This window comes from Hibiscus syriacus, unplaced genomic scaffold (genome assembly GCF_006381635.1).
Source record: "Hibiscus syriacus cultivar Baekdansim isolate YM2019G1 unplaced genomic scaffold, ASM638163v2 tig00110584_pilon, whole genome shotgun sequence".
In the NCBI taxonomy this organism is placed as follows: domain Eukaryota; kingdom Viridiplantae; phylum Streptophyta; class Magnoliopsida; order Malvales; family Malvaceae; genus Hibiscus; species Hibiscus syriacus.
In genome coordinates, this window is record NW_024062792.1 from 3,115,747 (window position 1) to 3,132,206 (window position 16,460).

Genomic DNA, 16,460 nt, shown 5'->3' on the forward strand with positions numbered 1-16,460 from the left:
TATCGATATTTCCAAATCAATATCGAAACTACTTTAATCAGTATCGATAATGTTCATCATATTCATACCATTTCTTTCAATCTAACCTTATATTATCGGTATTGTTCTTCTAGTACTGATACTCTTACCCAGAATTCAGTTGTTTTAACTCGAATTTTACCCAAAATTCACTTAAATCCCTTACTATTACCTTCATTCATTCACTCTAATTCATTATCACTTATCCCAACTAACTTACATCCATTAATCTCCTTTTTAATATCCAAATTTCTCCATAGAATACTTAAAACTAAAAATCATACCTATTATTCAAACATGTTCTTAATCATTTATAATACTTCAAATACCTTAATTAGATCCTTGAAAAGTCAGATATACCTTTAAAATCCACTAACTACTCAAATTTCATCATTTCCTTTCAAAACCCATTTTACTAATTCACCAATAATTCCTCAATCTCTTAGCTTCTAATCATCTTTAAGCTTCATTAAGTTTCTATACCACCCAAGGATTCAAAATCAAAGAAAAAATAAAAGAAATAACTAACTTCAATCACTTACCTTAGCAAAAGGGGAGGGTCACGGTAGAAAGGAATGAGAGAAGATGAAGATGAAGTCTAGATGTTTCTTTTTCCTTTTTCCCTAATTCATCACATTTTAAATATCCTTTAAAATGAATTTTAAATTCATTTCCTGCTAAAAATCCATAATGCCCTCCTTTTCTTCAAGCTTTAATAATAAGTCCTAGCCATAAATTCCCAAAATCAATCCTTGTACTTTTCAATTTATCAAATTTAACTGCTAAATTTTAAATCCTTACATTTTAGTCACTGACCCGATGTTTGGGGTATTACAATTCTCCCCCTTAAGAAAATTCGTCCTTAAATTTTCACTATACAAAGAGAAGAGAAAATTATCTTTTCATATCCTCTTTACGTTCCCATATCGCCTCTTCAACTTTGATACTTCTCCAAAGAACTTTAACTAATGGGATCATCTTGTTCCTTAGTTGTTTGACTTCATGTGCTAAAATATGTACTGGTTCTTCCTCATAGATCAGGTCACATTGAACTTCTATTTCTTCCCGTGCTATAATGTGAGAAGGATCTGATCGATATCTCCTGAGCATCGAAACATGAAAGACATTGTAGATCTTTTCCATTTCTAGAGGCAATACTAACTGATATACTATTGGTCTCACTCCTTTTTATAATTCTATATGGTCCAATGAATCTAGGAATGAGATTTCCTTTTCGACCAAAACGAAGAACTTTCTTCCAAGAATAGACTTTCAAAAATACTTTATCTCCTACCTGATACTCAATCTCCTTTCTTTTCAAATCCGCATAGGACTTTTGTCTGTTTGTTGCCACTTTAATATTATGTTGGATCATCTGGACTTTTTTTCTACTTTTTTAATCAAATCAGGTCCCAATAATTTCCTATATTTTAATTCAAACCAATTTAATGGTATACGACACTTCCTTCAATATAAAGATTCATAAGGTACCATATTGATACTCGATTGATAACTATTAGTATAAGCAAACTCTGCAAGCGATGGATACTTCTCCCACAATCCATGGAAATCAATCACACATGCCCTTAACATATATTATAAGCAAACTCTACAAGCGGCAGATACTCTGCAAGCGACGTAATTGAATCCTTTTTATTCGGTGTCAATGGTAATCCCATTACGAAATCCATCGTAACGCTTTCCCATTTCCATTGAGGAATAGAGATCGGTTATAAAAGTCCTGAAGGCACTTGATGTTCAGCTTTCACTTGTTGGTAGGTTAGACACTTTGTAACAAACTCTGTCATAGTTATTTTCATGCCTGATCACCAATATCGCCTTTTTATATCCTGATACATCTTGTTCCCTCTTTGATGCATAGTAAACGAACTACCATGAGCTTTAAAAAGTATATCTTTCTTTAATTTTTCATCATTTGGAACACAAATTCTATCTCTGTAGTATAAGAATCCATCATATTTTATCTCAAAGTCCTTGATTTTACCTTTTTCCACTTGAACCAATCTTGCTAAACACTTATCATCTCTCATCTACAATTCCTTTATTCGCTCCAGCAATAAAGACTTTAGATTCAATTCAGTCATCACAGCACCATTTTCCTTTAACGAAAATCGAGCATCTAACATGCGTAAAGCTGCAAAAGTCTTCATGCTAAGTGCATCAGCTACAACATTAGTTTTCCTGGGTAATAGTCTATAATTGCATCATAGTCCTTAAGTAGCTCGATCCATCGTCTTTGTCTCAGGTTTAGCTCATTTTGAGTTAGCAAGTACTTTAAACTTTTGTGATCAAAGTAAATATAACAACGCTCACCATATAAATAGTGGCACCAAATCCTCAATACAAACACCACCGCTGCTAACTCAAGATAATGTGTCAGATAATTCTTCTCATGTGGCTTAATTTGTCTCAAAGCATAGAATATTACTTTTCCATCTTGCATCATAATATAGCCCAGACCGTTATGGGAAACATCACTATAAATTGTATAACCCTTGCCCGATTCTGGTTGCACTAGCACTGGAGCTTCCGTTAGAACCTTCTTTAAAGATTCAAAACTCTCTTGGCATTTATCCGTCAAATTGAATGGTACATCTTTTCGCAACATTTTTGTCAATGGGGAAGAAATCATTGAAAATTCCCTTATGAACCTTCGATAATATCTAGCCAATCCCAATAAACTTCGTACTTCAGAAACATTTCTTGGAACTTCTCAATCTATAATAGCCTCAATCTTCTGAGGATCCACCCGAATCCCCTCTACAAATACCACATGTCCAAGGAATTCCACTTTAGATAACCAGAACTCACACTTAGACAACTTAGCATAAAGCTTCTTGTGTAGTGTTCGAAGAATCACTAGAAGATGGGCGTCATGTTCTTCATTCGTCTTTGAATAAACCAAGATATTGTCAATGAAGACGACCATGAACTGATCGAGGTATGGCTGGAATACCCTATTCATGAGATCCATAAACGTTATAGGTGCATTGATTTTCCAAACAACATTACCACAAACTCATAATGGCCATAATAGGTCCTAAAAGCCATTTTTGGAATATCCCTTTCTTGTATCTTCAGCTGATGATAGCCAGAGCACAAATCAATCTTGGAGAACACCGAATCTCCCTTGAGTTGATCGAACAAATCGTCGATTCTGAAGAGATGATGCTTATTCTTTATTGTCACCTTGTTTACAAATAGTACATGTATATCGAACCATCTTTCTTCTTTACAAATAGCACAGGTGTACCCCAAGGTGATACATGGGTCTGATGAATCCTTTATCTAATAGCTCTTGCAACTGAGCCTTTAATTCACTCAATTATTTTGGGGACATTCTATAAGGAGCCATCGAAATTGGTGTCGTTCCAGGCATTACCTCAATTTGAAACTCAACCTCTCTGTCTGGACGTAATATCGGTAACTCCTCTGGAAACACGTTTGAAAATTCTCAAACCGTCAGAATGTTCTCAAATCTCATCTCCTTGGCTCGAGTATCGATCACATTGGTAATGAAAGCTTGGCATCCTTGCAACATTGACTTCTTAGTCGATATTACTAATATCATACTAGCTAAAGGATTAAGTCTCTCGCTAACCACAAATACTTCTAATCCATCAGAACTTTTTAAAACTACTCATTTCAATCGACAGTCGACATAGGTATGATAATGATACAACCAATCCATTCCCAAAATAAACTTGAACTCGTCAAAGGGTAATTCCAATAGATTAGCAGGGAATTCAATTCGCTGAATCGTTATGGGACACCCTCGATAAATCTGGTTCACCTAAGCACTATGCCCTAACGGGTTAGTTACAATCACATCACTATTTATAGCTTCTAATTGGATTTTCAAACTCTCACCAATTTATTACTAATATAAGAATAAGTTTATCATGGGTCAATTAAAACCAAAACACATTTATCAACTAACTCCAAAGTACCTGTAAAGATCTCCAGATTATCACGATCTTCACTAGTCTGAAGGTTGTACACCCGAGTAGTCAAGCACATTTCAGGTTGAGTGGCCGATTCAGATTGATTCCTTCCTTTGCCTCATCTTCTACCTCTCTGAGGTACATTAGCAGATCTCTCTGACCGTGCAGGCTCACCGATCATCAATGGGCAATCCCAGATAAAATGTCACGTGTCCCCACATCTGAAACATGCCCTGGAGACTATTTGACATACGCCACTATGATTTTTGCCACAATCCTGAAATTGACTTGGCCTTCCAGCTCTGGATTCAGTAGATTGAGTCTACTTAACTCTCACCGGGTTTGATCATCTTCCTGAGGATGCAACTGATTCAGATTTAGACTGAGGTCGAAACCCGAACCTTGGATTTTCTTTGATTGTGATGCACTCGACGAGGCATCTGCTCTTTTAGTCAATTGGGTTTTTTGTTCCCCAAAACTTTCATTCTAAGTTTGCTCCAAGGATTTAGCTCAATTTACTACCTCTTGTAATGTAGAAAGGTTATGCACTATCAATAGTTTCTTTAATCTTGGGTGTAAACCCTCTATGAACCAATCACATGAATCTTTTTTTGTTAGGACCAACTCAGCTGCAAATCTTCTCAACTTATTAAGCTTGCACTCGTACTCATACACAATGCGATTATATTGCTTCAAATTCACAAATTCTTGTTTAATTTGTCTGATGAATTGATTATCGATATATTTGTTCTTGAACTCTTCCAAAAATAACGGCCATGTCACTTGGTCCCTAGGAGCTCTCATCATCACGTTAGACCTCCATATACGTGCTTGTCCTCGTAGCAATGAGACTACTACATCCAGTTTATCTATTTCAAAACAATGGAGACCCTTAAGCATAATCTTAACATCCTTTAGCCAAAAATCTGTAGAAACAGGACCTTCCTCAGCTTCTCCTCCAAACTCAGGTACTCCTAAACTCTTTAGCTCATTAGCCACATTAATCCTAGGAGCTAGGGGAGCAGGTGGTTGGAAACGCGTCATAATCGCATACAACGTCATGAAAAAGACCCCCTGATCTTGCACAGGCACTCCATAAGGCATCAATCAATTGACCATCACCAATTGGAACAAGTTAAATACAATTGTAACATTCATTCAATCATCAATCTCAATGCCCAAAACTCAACACCTTACCGGGATTCACTCAAATCACTCAATGTGTTTGGGGTATAGAAACGCTCAATGTCAGAACAGACACGATATTACTATAGGCCTGCAAGTAAATCATATCTTCATTCCTAATAAGAACAAGATGCATAAATCAAAGGGTCTTTTATTGGTTGTAACAGGGCTTAGGTAAATGTGGGAAAAATGCTAAATATATGGCTAAAATTCAAGAAAATGAACTACAAATAAGTACAAGTCCATCAATCGACTAAGTACAACAAGATAAAAAACACAATACCATCAAACAACACATTTCCTTTCAAATTAAATTTGAAATTTCCGCACTTTTATTGTTGTTTTGTTTTTCCATTTTTTATCATGTCTCTTTCTGTTTTCTTTTCTTTTTTTTCTTTTTTTCTTTTCGAACTTTTGGTTTTTTCTTTTTTTAAAATAAAAGAGTAACCTCTTTTTTCTCTCCTTTGCACATCACATCATACAAAAAATTCTTCTGTTCATAGAGCATACACTGGATAAATTGTTCATTTGTCCTGAAAATGGTAGAAAAGAGGGATAAAATAAAAAGGCTCAAGTTTATGAATATAGTGAAAACAAAAAATGAAAATAGGCTTAAGAGTGGTTAATTAGGGAAAATGCATGGGTAGGCAATTTTAGTAGGGAAAATGGAATAGTTAATCATAAGGTGCCCAAATCATTTTTAAGCATCATGTTCGTGTGTAATCTCGATCGTATTTAAAATGCATGTTCTAGAATACCAAAGTCAAATTTGACACACTAAATCCAACAAAATGAGAGCAAAATGATATGCTCGTAAAGGATCAAATCTCACCAAATTGTTTTCATGCATTTAGCTAAACACATTTCAACCAACAAAATCATGGAATACCACAATAAATCTAACTTGATCACAATTCATGGTATCCACTATCAATAATATCTTAACCTAACCAATTATGTGTTCTTAAACAATCATGGCATTCCAAAAAAATATTTAACAGGACAAAGAAATTAAATGGAACTTTTCGCAAATCCAATCAATACATACTAGCATCAAAACATAGAGATAAGCAAAGGAAAATTCAACCTAGACTCTACTCCCCATCACTTAAGGCGTTTTGTCCTAAAACTTAAAATTAAAGTTCAAGAGAAGGAATAGAGAACTCCCAAGATTTATTGGTGACCACGACCACAGTGGGAGGTGCTGGGACGAAGATATGAAATTTTTTTAGCAATGTTCGTCTCAATGGTGTTGAGGCGATTGTAGACTTCATTCATTTGTGTTTGTACGTCCTGGCGAGGTGTTGCAGGTGGCAGTTGTGGCACATTGTGATAAAACAAGAACTTGCTCGCTACGAGGAGTAAGGAAACCAGGTGGAATAAAGTACAGTGCGCTCGGGGTTCCAACAAGTAAGCCCATCGAGTCCAAAAATGGCTCATCCAAGACATTTGTAGAAAAACATAAGTAAATCTGGTAACATCAAAATTAGTGATACAAGAAGCTAAATGAGTAATATAAAAGCCAAGGATAAACTGGCGGTTAGACCGAATAATGATCTCAAAAGCCCGAACAAACCCAAAACCTAAGTTCACCAGCTGGCCGACTGATATACACCATAAAAAGAAAAGTTCAACTCGGCTCAAGGAAGAAGACGAGTAATTTCGGCTAGAATAATTGTAGGCGAGGAAGCGATGTATGTATCATAAGGTTGGGTCGTGTATATGATGAGCTCGAGTCGAACGAACATTGAACGTATGGCCAACTAAGCCAATGAGTGTCTCGTAAGCCATATCGGCATCAAAATCTTATGGAATCTTAAGCAGAGCAGTTAGATACACATGATTCATGAAATCCGTCATGAATCCCATAACAAGATTAAACTCAGAAATAGACATTGAAAAATGATTTTTGCATAATCGAAATATAACGACATCAGGAGAGTTAACATTAATAAGATGATTATGGGGAAATGTAAAAGTGGCGTAAAATTCAAAGACAAGTTCATAAAATGTCCACAATTAATCATCAGATATAATGTCCAACCAATGGTAGCAAAGTAAGCATTGACCGATTCACATAAGTGCAAAGTTTCTAAGGTTCAAGTCGGAATATATTTACCTACATGAAATTGACGATGTCTTACCGACTCAAAGCGTACCAACTCCTCGTTTATGAACTGTAAGTAACCTTCCAAAGTCTTTTCGGTAGGGATAGCATACGATCGACTCCATCGGTTGCGTTCAGGATTTTCATGGGCAGGTGGTGGACTTTCAAGAGAAGGGAAATCGTTCAGGATAGATGAATGAGACGGTGAAATGGGCTACCTTGGTTGATGCCATGAACTAGGGATCAGAATTTACCTGATGGTAAATTAGTAATGGTTAAATGGAAATAGGGATCAGAATTTACCTGATGAGTGTTTTCGGATGCCGTTGAATGTATGGAGCATGAAAAGAAGGCCATTGGTTATGGATGAGAGGAATAAGTAGCCAAAAATGGTATGGAATAAAAGGATAGGGATGGTGAACGCAATAGAGATGAACGACAGACAGTGCTCAGTACAGGGCGAAGGGAGGCGGTGGGTGCAAACGTTGAGTGATACGACGTGGATGAAGAGTTTTGTACGTGGCCTCGGCCTCGCATTGGGTGAGGAGCAGGTGGCGGCAAAAAGTAGTCAAAGACACTGGGCAACTCAACGAATGCCGGCGTCACCCATCGAGGATGATTGGTAGTGGCGTCGTTTCATGGTTCTGCTAGTTTCGTGTACGGACCATTGTAGAGAGGAGTGGACGGGTAGAAGCACATTGGCACGAACAAAGTAGTGTAGTAAGGTCGGTGAGGGTGAGCTTGATAGAGAGGAAGAGGCGATGGATGGGTTTTCGGGAATAGGTAACCAGTTTGGAGAAAAGAGATAAGTTTGGCTTTAATTTTTTTTTGTTTAAAAGAGAAGAGATAAGAATAGAGGTAGGGCCTGTGGTCAAAGGAAGAAGGAAGATGAGGGGGTGAAATGGGCGGCAGCAGAATGTCTCATAATGGGCTGCAAATATGACTTTGGGTTCGGCTAAAATACACCGGCCTTCAAAAGGACTTGCTAACGTTCGTTGTTTAATGAAACTGTGCGCACGGTAGAAACAAATTTTTTCACCTCGCAATTGCCATTGCTTCCTGGTTCCGAACTGGACACTGTTCGAATATAGATTGTGCGAATCTTCTTTGTTTAAGCTTGATTAAAAACATTTGGTTCATGAAAAATAAAAATAAAAATTAAATGAATTTTTCTTAGCCGAAATAAAATAAGAACAAAAATGCAACGGAATTAAAACAATAGATTGCCTCATACGAATCACTTTTGTTTAACGTTGTCAGCTCGACAACCTGGTTCAGACTACAGGTTCTTCCAAGTCGAGCTCTTCAATTAAGCAAACCTGACTATTCATATAATATAGTTTTAATCTGTGTCCATTGACTTTAAATCGAGTGCCTGAATCATCTTCAAGTTTGACTACACCATGAGGAAAATTTTCAGTTACCGTATAAGGTCCACTCTACTTCGATCGAAGTTTACCTGCAAAAAGTTTCAATTTTAAATTAAAAGAAATAATTTTTTATCTGACAGAAAAAGATTTAAAAATAATTTTTCGATCGTGAAATTCTTTTGTTTTGTCCTTATATATCCCGGCATTATCGTAAGTATTTCTCCAGATTTCCTCAAGTTCCTGTATATGTAACTTTGGTGCTTCGCCTACCATTTCCAACTCCATATTACATTGCTTTATAGCCCAATATGCCTTGTGTTCCAACTCGACTAGCAAATGACATGACTTACCGAATACAAGGCAATATGGCGACATGCTGATAGGTCTTTTATATGTAGTTCGATAAGCCCATAAGGCATCAATTAATTTTAAGCTCCAATCCTTGTGATTCAGCTTGACTATTTTTTCAAGAATTCTCTTGACTTTTCAGTTTGATATTTCTGCTTGTCCGTTCGTTTTTGGATGATAAGCCGTGGCAATTCTGTTAGTTACTCCATGCTTTTTCATAAGATCATCAATTACCCGATTGATGAATTGTGTGTCGCAGTCGCTTATTATCACTCTAGGTGTGCCAAACCTGGAAAAAATGCATTTTTTAGAAACTAAACAGTAGTTTTGGCATCATTGTTTCGATTGGCTTTGGCTTCTACCCTCTTCGAAACATATTCAACAGCAAGAATTATATAACAATTGCCAAAAGAAGAAACAAAAGGACCCATATAATCGAGTCCCAAAACATAAAAAAATTTACATATATGAATATGATTAAGGAACATTTCATTTATTTGGGTCAAATTACCTGCACGTTGGCATTTATCACAGGATTTACAAAATAAGTAAGCATCACGAAAAATATGAGGCCAAAAAAACCCGCATTCAAGAATTTTATGAGCAATCTGCTTTGGTCAGAAATGGCCACCGCACGAATAAGAATGACAAAAATTTAAAATGGCCATCATTGGTGGATTTAGCCGGATTTGTCCTTCGTGGGTTGGTTTTGTGCCTTATTCGGTTATAATTTTGTGCATACATGTGGATGGACTTAATCCTTTTATATCGGTGATGGTCCATCCTATAGCCTCTTTGTGTGCGCGCAAAGCCGTTATTAAATCTCTTTCTTCTTCTTTGGACAATCATTTCGATATGATCACTGGAAAAATGTTGTTCGCTCCAAGGAAAGTGTACTTCAAGTGATCCGTAAATAGTTTTAATTCAACTTCAGGCGCCTCCAAAACAGAAGGAAAAACCTTAGGCTTAAAAGAAATCAATTTTAAATTGACACAATTTGAATATATTTTTTCCAACTTCCTAATTTCCTCATCATGATCTTCTAACTCCCTGCATAGATCAAAAGGAAAAATAGTCCTTAAAAATTCATCGGCCAAAGGATCAATTATATCAACAGAATTTATACTCTCCACTTTGTCAGGATATCTCATTGCCTTATACACATCAAATTTAACGATCTCTCCATCAAACTCCATGGTCAGAATCCTGCTTCCTACATCAATATTTGTGTGTACAGTACTTAGGAAGAGACGCCCCAATAGAATATCAGAAGAAGTGCTGGTGTGATCATTCTCCATGTCAATTATATAAAAGTCAGCGGGAAATATTAAGTTGTTTACATCTACCAGTACATTTTCCAAGAGTCCTTCCGGGTAAATGACAGATCTGTCGGTAAGCTGAATTGATATTTTTGTGTCCTTCAAAGGCTTGTTAGTGATCATATTATAAACAGAGAGAGACATCACATTAATAAAGGCACCAAGATCACACATGGCTCGCTTTATCCTAACTTTACCAATTTTACAGGGTATTACAAACATACGTTGGTCTATCAGTTTTGATGACAACTTTCGTTGGAAAACAATTGAGACATGTTCTCCCAAATTAACTTTTTAGACCCCAGAAAACTTTTTCTTTGTTCTACAAAGTTCCTTGAAAAATTGAGCATATCTTTGAACCTTTCAGATAACCTCAAGGAGAGGTATATTGATTTCCACCTTTCGAAATATGTCTAGTATTTTCAGCTTGTTTATCCCTTTTTACTAACCTTGATGGAAAAGGTGGTGGCACATCATAGGAATATGGTGTTGGATTCGTTTGTGCTTTGTCTCTCTTCTTCTAGGATCCTGAGTCAACATTCTTCTTTCTTTTTTGGATTGCTTCATCTTCTGGAACAGGTGGAGTGACCACTGTACCACTCCGAAGAGTGATTGTGCTGACATTCTCCCTTGGATTTACCTCGGTTTGAGACGGAAGTTTACATTCTGATGTCAAACGTTCTATAGTCTGAGCCAGTTGGCTCATATGCTTTTCCATCTCTTTTAAGTGGGCTTCAGTACGAATCTGGAACTTTTCCTAGAAAAAAGCTAATCTTTCAACAATTGATTCTAACGATGTCTTCTGTGACTGTGGGAGTGGTGGAGGTGGCCTTGGTTGATAAGTTTGATTTGCCCTTGAGTTTTGAGCATAACTGAAATTTGGATGATCCATCCATCCCGAGTTGTAAGTATTGTTATAGGGATTATAAGCCCACTGGGGAGGTCCTATAAAGTTCCCCACTGCATTAACTTGAGTTGTTGTGTCATCTTGAATCAGTGAACAACCGTATGTTGGATGATCAGGTAATGCACATATTCCACATAATATGTTGGGTCATATCTTTCCTGCAATAAGAGAATTGACTACTTTAGTTAATTTATCTATCTTACTTTCTAATGATTATGAACTTATCTCATGAACCCTTCGAGGAGGTTCATTAGTTAGACAAAACTATTGATAATTTGTGGCCATTGTGGAAATTAAATCCCTGGCCTTAGTAGGAGTCATGTTCACCAACAGTCCCCCACTGGCAGCATTGATCATCTTTAATTCCAAGGGAGTTAATCCTTCATAAAAGTATTGAAGGAGTGTTTGTTCGGTTAACCCATGTTGTGGGCAACTAGCATATAATTTTTTAAATCTCTCATTGTAGTCATAGAGTGACTCTCCATCAAGTTGGTTGATTCCAAGTATTATTTTTCATAACTCAGTTACTTTCGCTGCAGGGAAAAATCTGTCAAGAAAAGGCGAGTCATTTGAGCCCATGTAATAATAGAATTTAGGGGTAAATAAAATAACGACTCCTTAGCCGAATCGGCTAAGAAAAAAAGGGAAAAGCTCTAAGTTTGATATGGTCCTTAGTTACTCCATGTGGTCTCATACTGGAGCATATCATGTGAAATTACGTGAGATGTTTATGTGGATTATCGTTTGGTAATCCGCAGATGGTAGGGAAGAGATGAATAAGGCTAGTTTTAAACTGGTATGGAGTTTTGCCTTAGGGAAAATCAATGCACAAAGGCTCTTGTTCAGTAGAAGCTGCTCTGATAGTAGGATCGACCATCGGATTTGGTTCGGTATTAACAGATTCACTTGAATTTAATTCTGAAATCAACTTTGGATTGATTATTGTCTCCTTCTTTCCCAAAGTGTCTCCGAGCTCTGGTTTTGATTTCTGGGTCTTACTCTACTAATTCACCCGGTTTTATCCTGGTCATAAATAAAAAGCAAACAAAAATTAGTAACTTTGGCGAAGTCCCTAACCACAACGCAAATTTGACAACTGTCATTTTGATGTCAAAATAATTTCCTTCTTCTCAATTAATAAATAAATGAATTACGTAGTAAAGAGAAGTAAGGGTCGATCCACAGGGACATAGAAAATTCCTAAATTTAGGTTTGAATTGCCTTGACCATGTGTTATGCAGTAGATAAAATGGGGTTTTGTAAAAATGATTAAATAATAAAAAGTGATTTAAAGTAAAAATAAAGAAAATAAAGAATGAAAAGTTGAAAATGAATATGGTAAAGACACCCTCAAGCCTTGCTTTGAATTAATTTTTTGGATTATCGAATTAGATTTTCCTATCGGGATTCACGTTGGTGACTTTGTCAATAGCGACAATCCTCGTGACTCTTCTTTGTATACCGAATACCCGAGGCAATCTTTGATTCTAGCTTTGGAAAATGATCTGATCAACATCAATTTTCGTAGATCAATAACCGTTTAAGTTTGTGAAGACCGACTCGGATTGTTGTTTCAATAACTAGTAATTTCGATCTCAATTCCCTCTTGGCAATCTTGCCAAGTGTGTTCTTAGGAAGTCAAATGTGCTTTCAATAAGCTGATCTTTCCTCCCACACATTTAATCACAACAGCATCTTGACCAAAGTCAATCTTTTATTTTGAAAGCTGTTTTGATTTTGAAAATAGCGCAAATATTGAGAGAGATATTCCGAAGTTATTCAAGTTCTTTTCAATTCTCACGTTGAAATTGAGTCATCAGTTTAGCCCTCGGATTATGAGAAAATTAGCTAAGCATGACAAAAGTCATACTTAGCATGTTTAAAAATAAAACTTAAAAAAAATGAAAATGAAAATGAAAACTTAAAAAGAAAAGAAAAGAAAGAACTTTATTAAACTAGAAATAAGAAAAATAGTGAAATCTGAGTTGTGAGTTTAGGCTTACCCCAAGAGGGTATTTATAGCTTTTAAAATCTAGAGATAAACACATAAATTAAAAATAAAAAAATCCTAAAGATAATTCCAAATGTTTTCTAAATTCAAACTTTAAATTTTAAAAATAAATCTCCTAAGATATCTCTGCCCGTCCACATTCCAGAAGGCTCTGACTAGATCTTCTAGAAAATTGCTACTGATTGGATCTTCTAGAAACTGCCACGTCAGACCGTGTCATGCCAGAGTCGTGGCCATGTCTCTATTAGTGACCAAATATTAAAAAAAATGTAGAATGTGCCCTATTTACTACTAATTCTGGAAAATAAGACCATGCACAATAATAAGCATAACACAATCAAATCAATATAAATAAATCCATAAGATTGAATAATAGACAAACAAATATTATCGATTTAGAACACTCATCACAGACCTGGTCCTCAACTGGGAAAGTTTCAATTCATGGTGACTGAAGGTATCATGTTGGGACACAAAATTTCTTGCCATGACATCGAAATAGACAAGGCGGAAATTGAAGTAATCGAGAAGTTACCTCCAACAACCACCATAAAGGGCATTTTAAGCTTCCTATGATATGTAGGCTTCTACAGGAGGTTTATAAAAGATTTTTCTAAGATCTTAAAGACTTTATGTACTTTGTTGTAGCAAAATATTCCCTTTGTTTTTAATAAAGAATGTTGTAGCACTTTTAAAGAGCTTAAGCAAAGACTTATCGCAGCACCGATCATGGTGAATCTATATTAGATAACACCATTCGAATTAATGTGTGACATAAGTGACTATACTATCGGTGTTGTGCTAGGGCAAAGAAGAGGTAAAATTCTTCATGTCATCTATTACTCTAGTCTCACCTTGAATGAAGCACACGTAAACTACACAACCACTGAAAAAAAATTACTTGTTGTGGTATTTCCTTTTGGTAAGTTTAGGTCTTACTTAATAGGCACTAAGGTTATTGTGCATACCAATCACTCGACCATCAAATACTTAGTGAATAAAAAAGATGGTAAACCTAAACTTATTAGTTGGATACTTATTTTTGCAAGAATTTAACTTAAAGATTATGGATAGGAAGGGCAATAAAAATCAAGTAGCCGATCACCTATCTACATTATAAAACAAGGTTGCATATGATAATAAATTAGAAATGAAGAAGGAATTCCCTAATGATAAAATATTATTTGTTGCAAAACTTCTGTGATACGCTGACATAGTTAATTTTCTTATTAGTGGTGTTTTGTCTTCTGATTTAAATAGCCATGACAAAAAGAAGTTCATACATGATGTGAGATCCTAGTACTAGGACAAGCCTTATTTATTCAAGTAATGTGTTGACCAAGTGATTTGAAGGTGCGTCCCTGAAGAAGAGCAAAGAGAAATTTTATTCCATTGCCACACTGCCCGTTGTGGAGGCCACTTTGGTGGAGTTAGGACTACTGCTAAGGTATTTAATTTGGCTTTTACTGGCCCACACTATTTAAATATATGCATGGCTTCTACAAAACATATGATTGCTTTTAATGCACAAGGAACATATAAAAAAAAGAAATGAAATGTCATGGAAAAACATTTTAGAAGTAGAGCTCTTCGAAATGTGGGGAATAGTATTCATGGGACCTTTTCTATCCTCCTTCGGTGATCTTTACATACTCTTGGGGGTTGACTATATATCCAAATGGATTGAGGCCGTGACAACTCCGAGAAATGACTCCAAGATCATGCTCAAATTCTTGCACAAGAACATATTCACCAAGTTTGGTGCACCGAGAGCTATTACCAGTGACAAAGACACCCACTTCAACAATAAATTGATTATTAAAGTATTACAACGCTATAGGGTATGACATAAAATTGCACAATACATCATCCTTAAACCAATGGACAAGCTGAAGTCTCCAACCGAGAGATCAAGTAAATCCTTGAGAAGGTGGTGAACCCAAAAAAGAAGTAATGGTCACCAAAGCTAGACAAAGTGCTCTGGGCGTATCATACGATATTCAATACACCACTAGGAATGTCACCATTCAAGATTATTTATGGCAAGACATGCCATATCCCCGTCGAGCTCGAGTATAAGGCATATTAGGCATTCAGGAAACTCAACTTTGATGGCCAGCTAGGAGGAGAAAAAAGATTACTAGAGTTGAATGAAATGGACGAATTTTGTGCGCAAGCGTACGAGAACACACATATGTATAAGGAGAAAACAAATAAGTGGCACGATCGAAAACTTTTGCCGCATCATTTTTATGCAAGTCAACAAGTCCTCCTATACAACTCCAGGTTGAAACTATTCCCAGGCAAGTTCAAGTCTCGTTGGTCTGGACCATTCCAAGTCCACAAAATCTACCCCCATGGGGTAGTCGACTTCATGAACCTTGATGATGGGACCATTTTCAAAGTAAATGAAAAAATACTGAAGGCTTACTATGGAGCCCCCATCATGCGAGACAAATTGGTAGTCTTTTTCCACGATGCTTGACAGTTGGGTCATATCCTTAAAAATATTTTGATATAGCATTTATTTTAGAAGTCTATTCATAAATAATTTATTTATTTTAATTTACAAGTGTTCTATTTTGTCTTTTCAATTTTATTTTAATCTTTATTTTTGTCTCTTATTTTTGCATCATGATAGGTGGTAGCTTAGGGTTGACGCAACGAAAGTTAGAAGATAAAACCATAGGGTTTAATTGTTTGGGAGGCAAAAAGAAGGGAACAAACATGTTTTATTTATTTTTTCCTTTTTATTATTTCAAACCAACCAATAATAATCTCCCTAATAATTACACCATTTTCTCTTTCTTACTTTTCATTAATTACCCTGCCCAAAACCACCCACTACCCACAGTTTTCTTTGAAAACCACCCAACTTCTCTTTTTCTTCTTTACTTTGCCTTTTCCTTTTCTCTTTTCACTTCCATTCTCTCATTCTTTGCCTCACCATTGAACCTCCATTTCTATCAAAACAAAGCATTCCTTCTCCCATTTTCTTTCATTTCTCATGTTACAACCATAGTACGAATAAAAAAACCCCAAAAGCCTCTTCTTCTGCTTGCAATACCGACCATTTTTTGTAGTTCAAGGACATAGCCGTATAGGCACATTTTCAAACTATAAAAATCGAACCGTCTAAATAGAAAATAGTTTTCTCTTTTCGGAGGAAGGTGAAGAATTGTTCAGACCTGAGGTTATGAAGGTGGTTAAGAATAACAAATGGGAACATT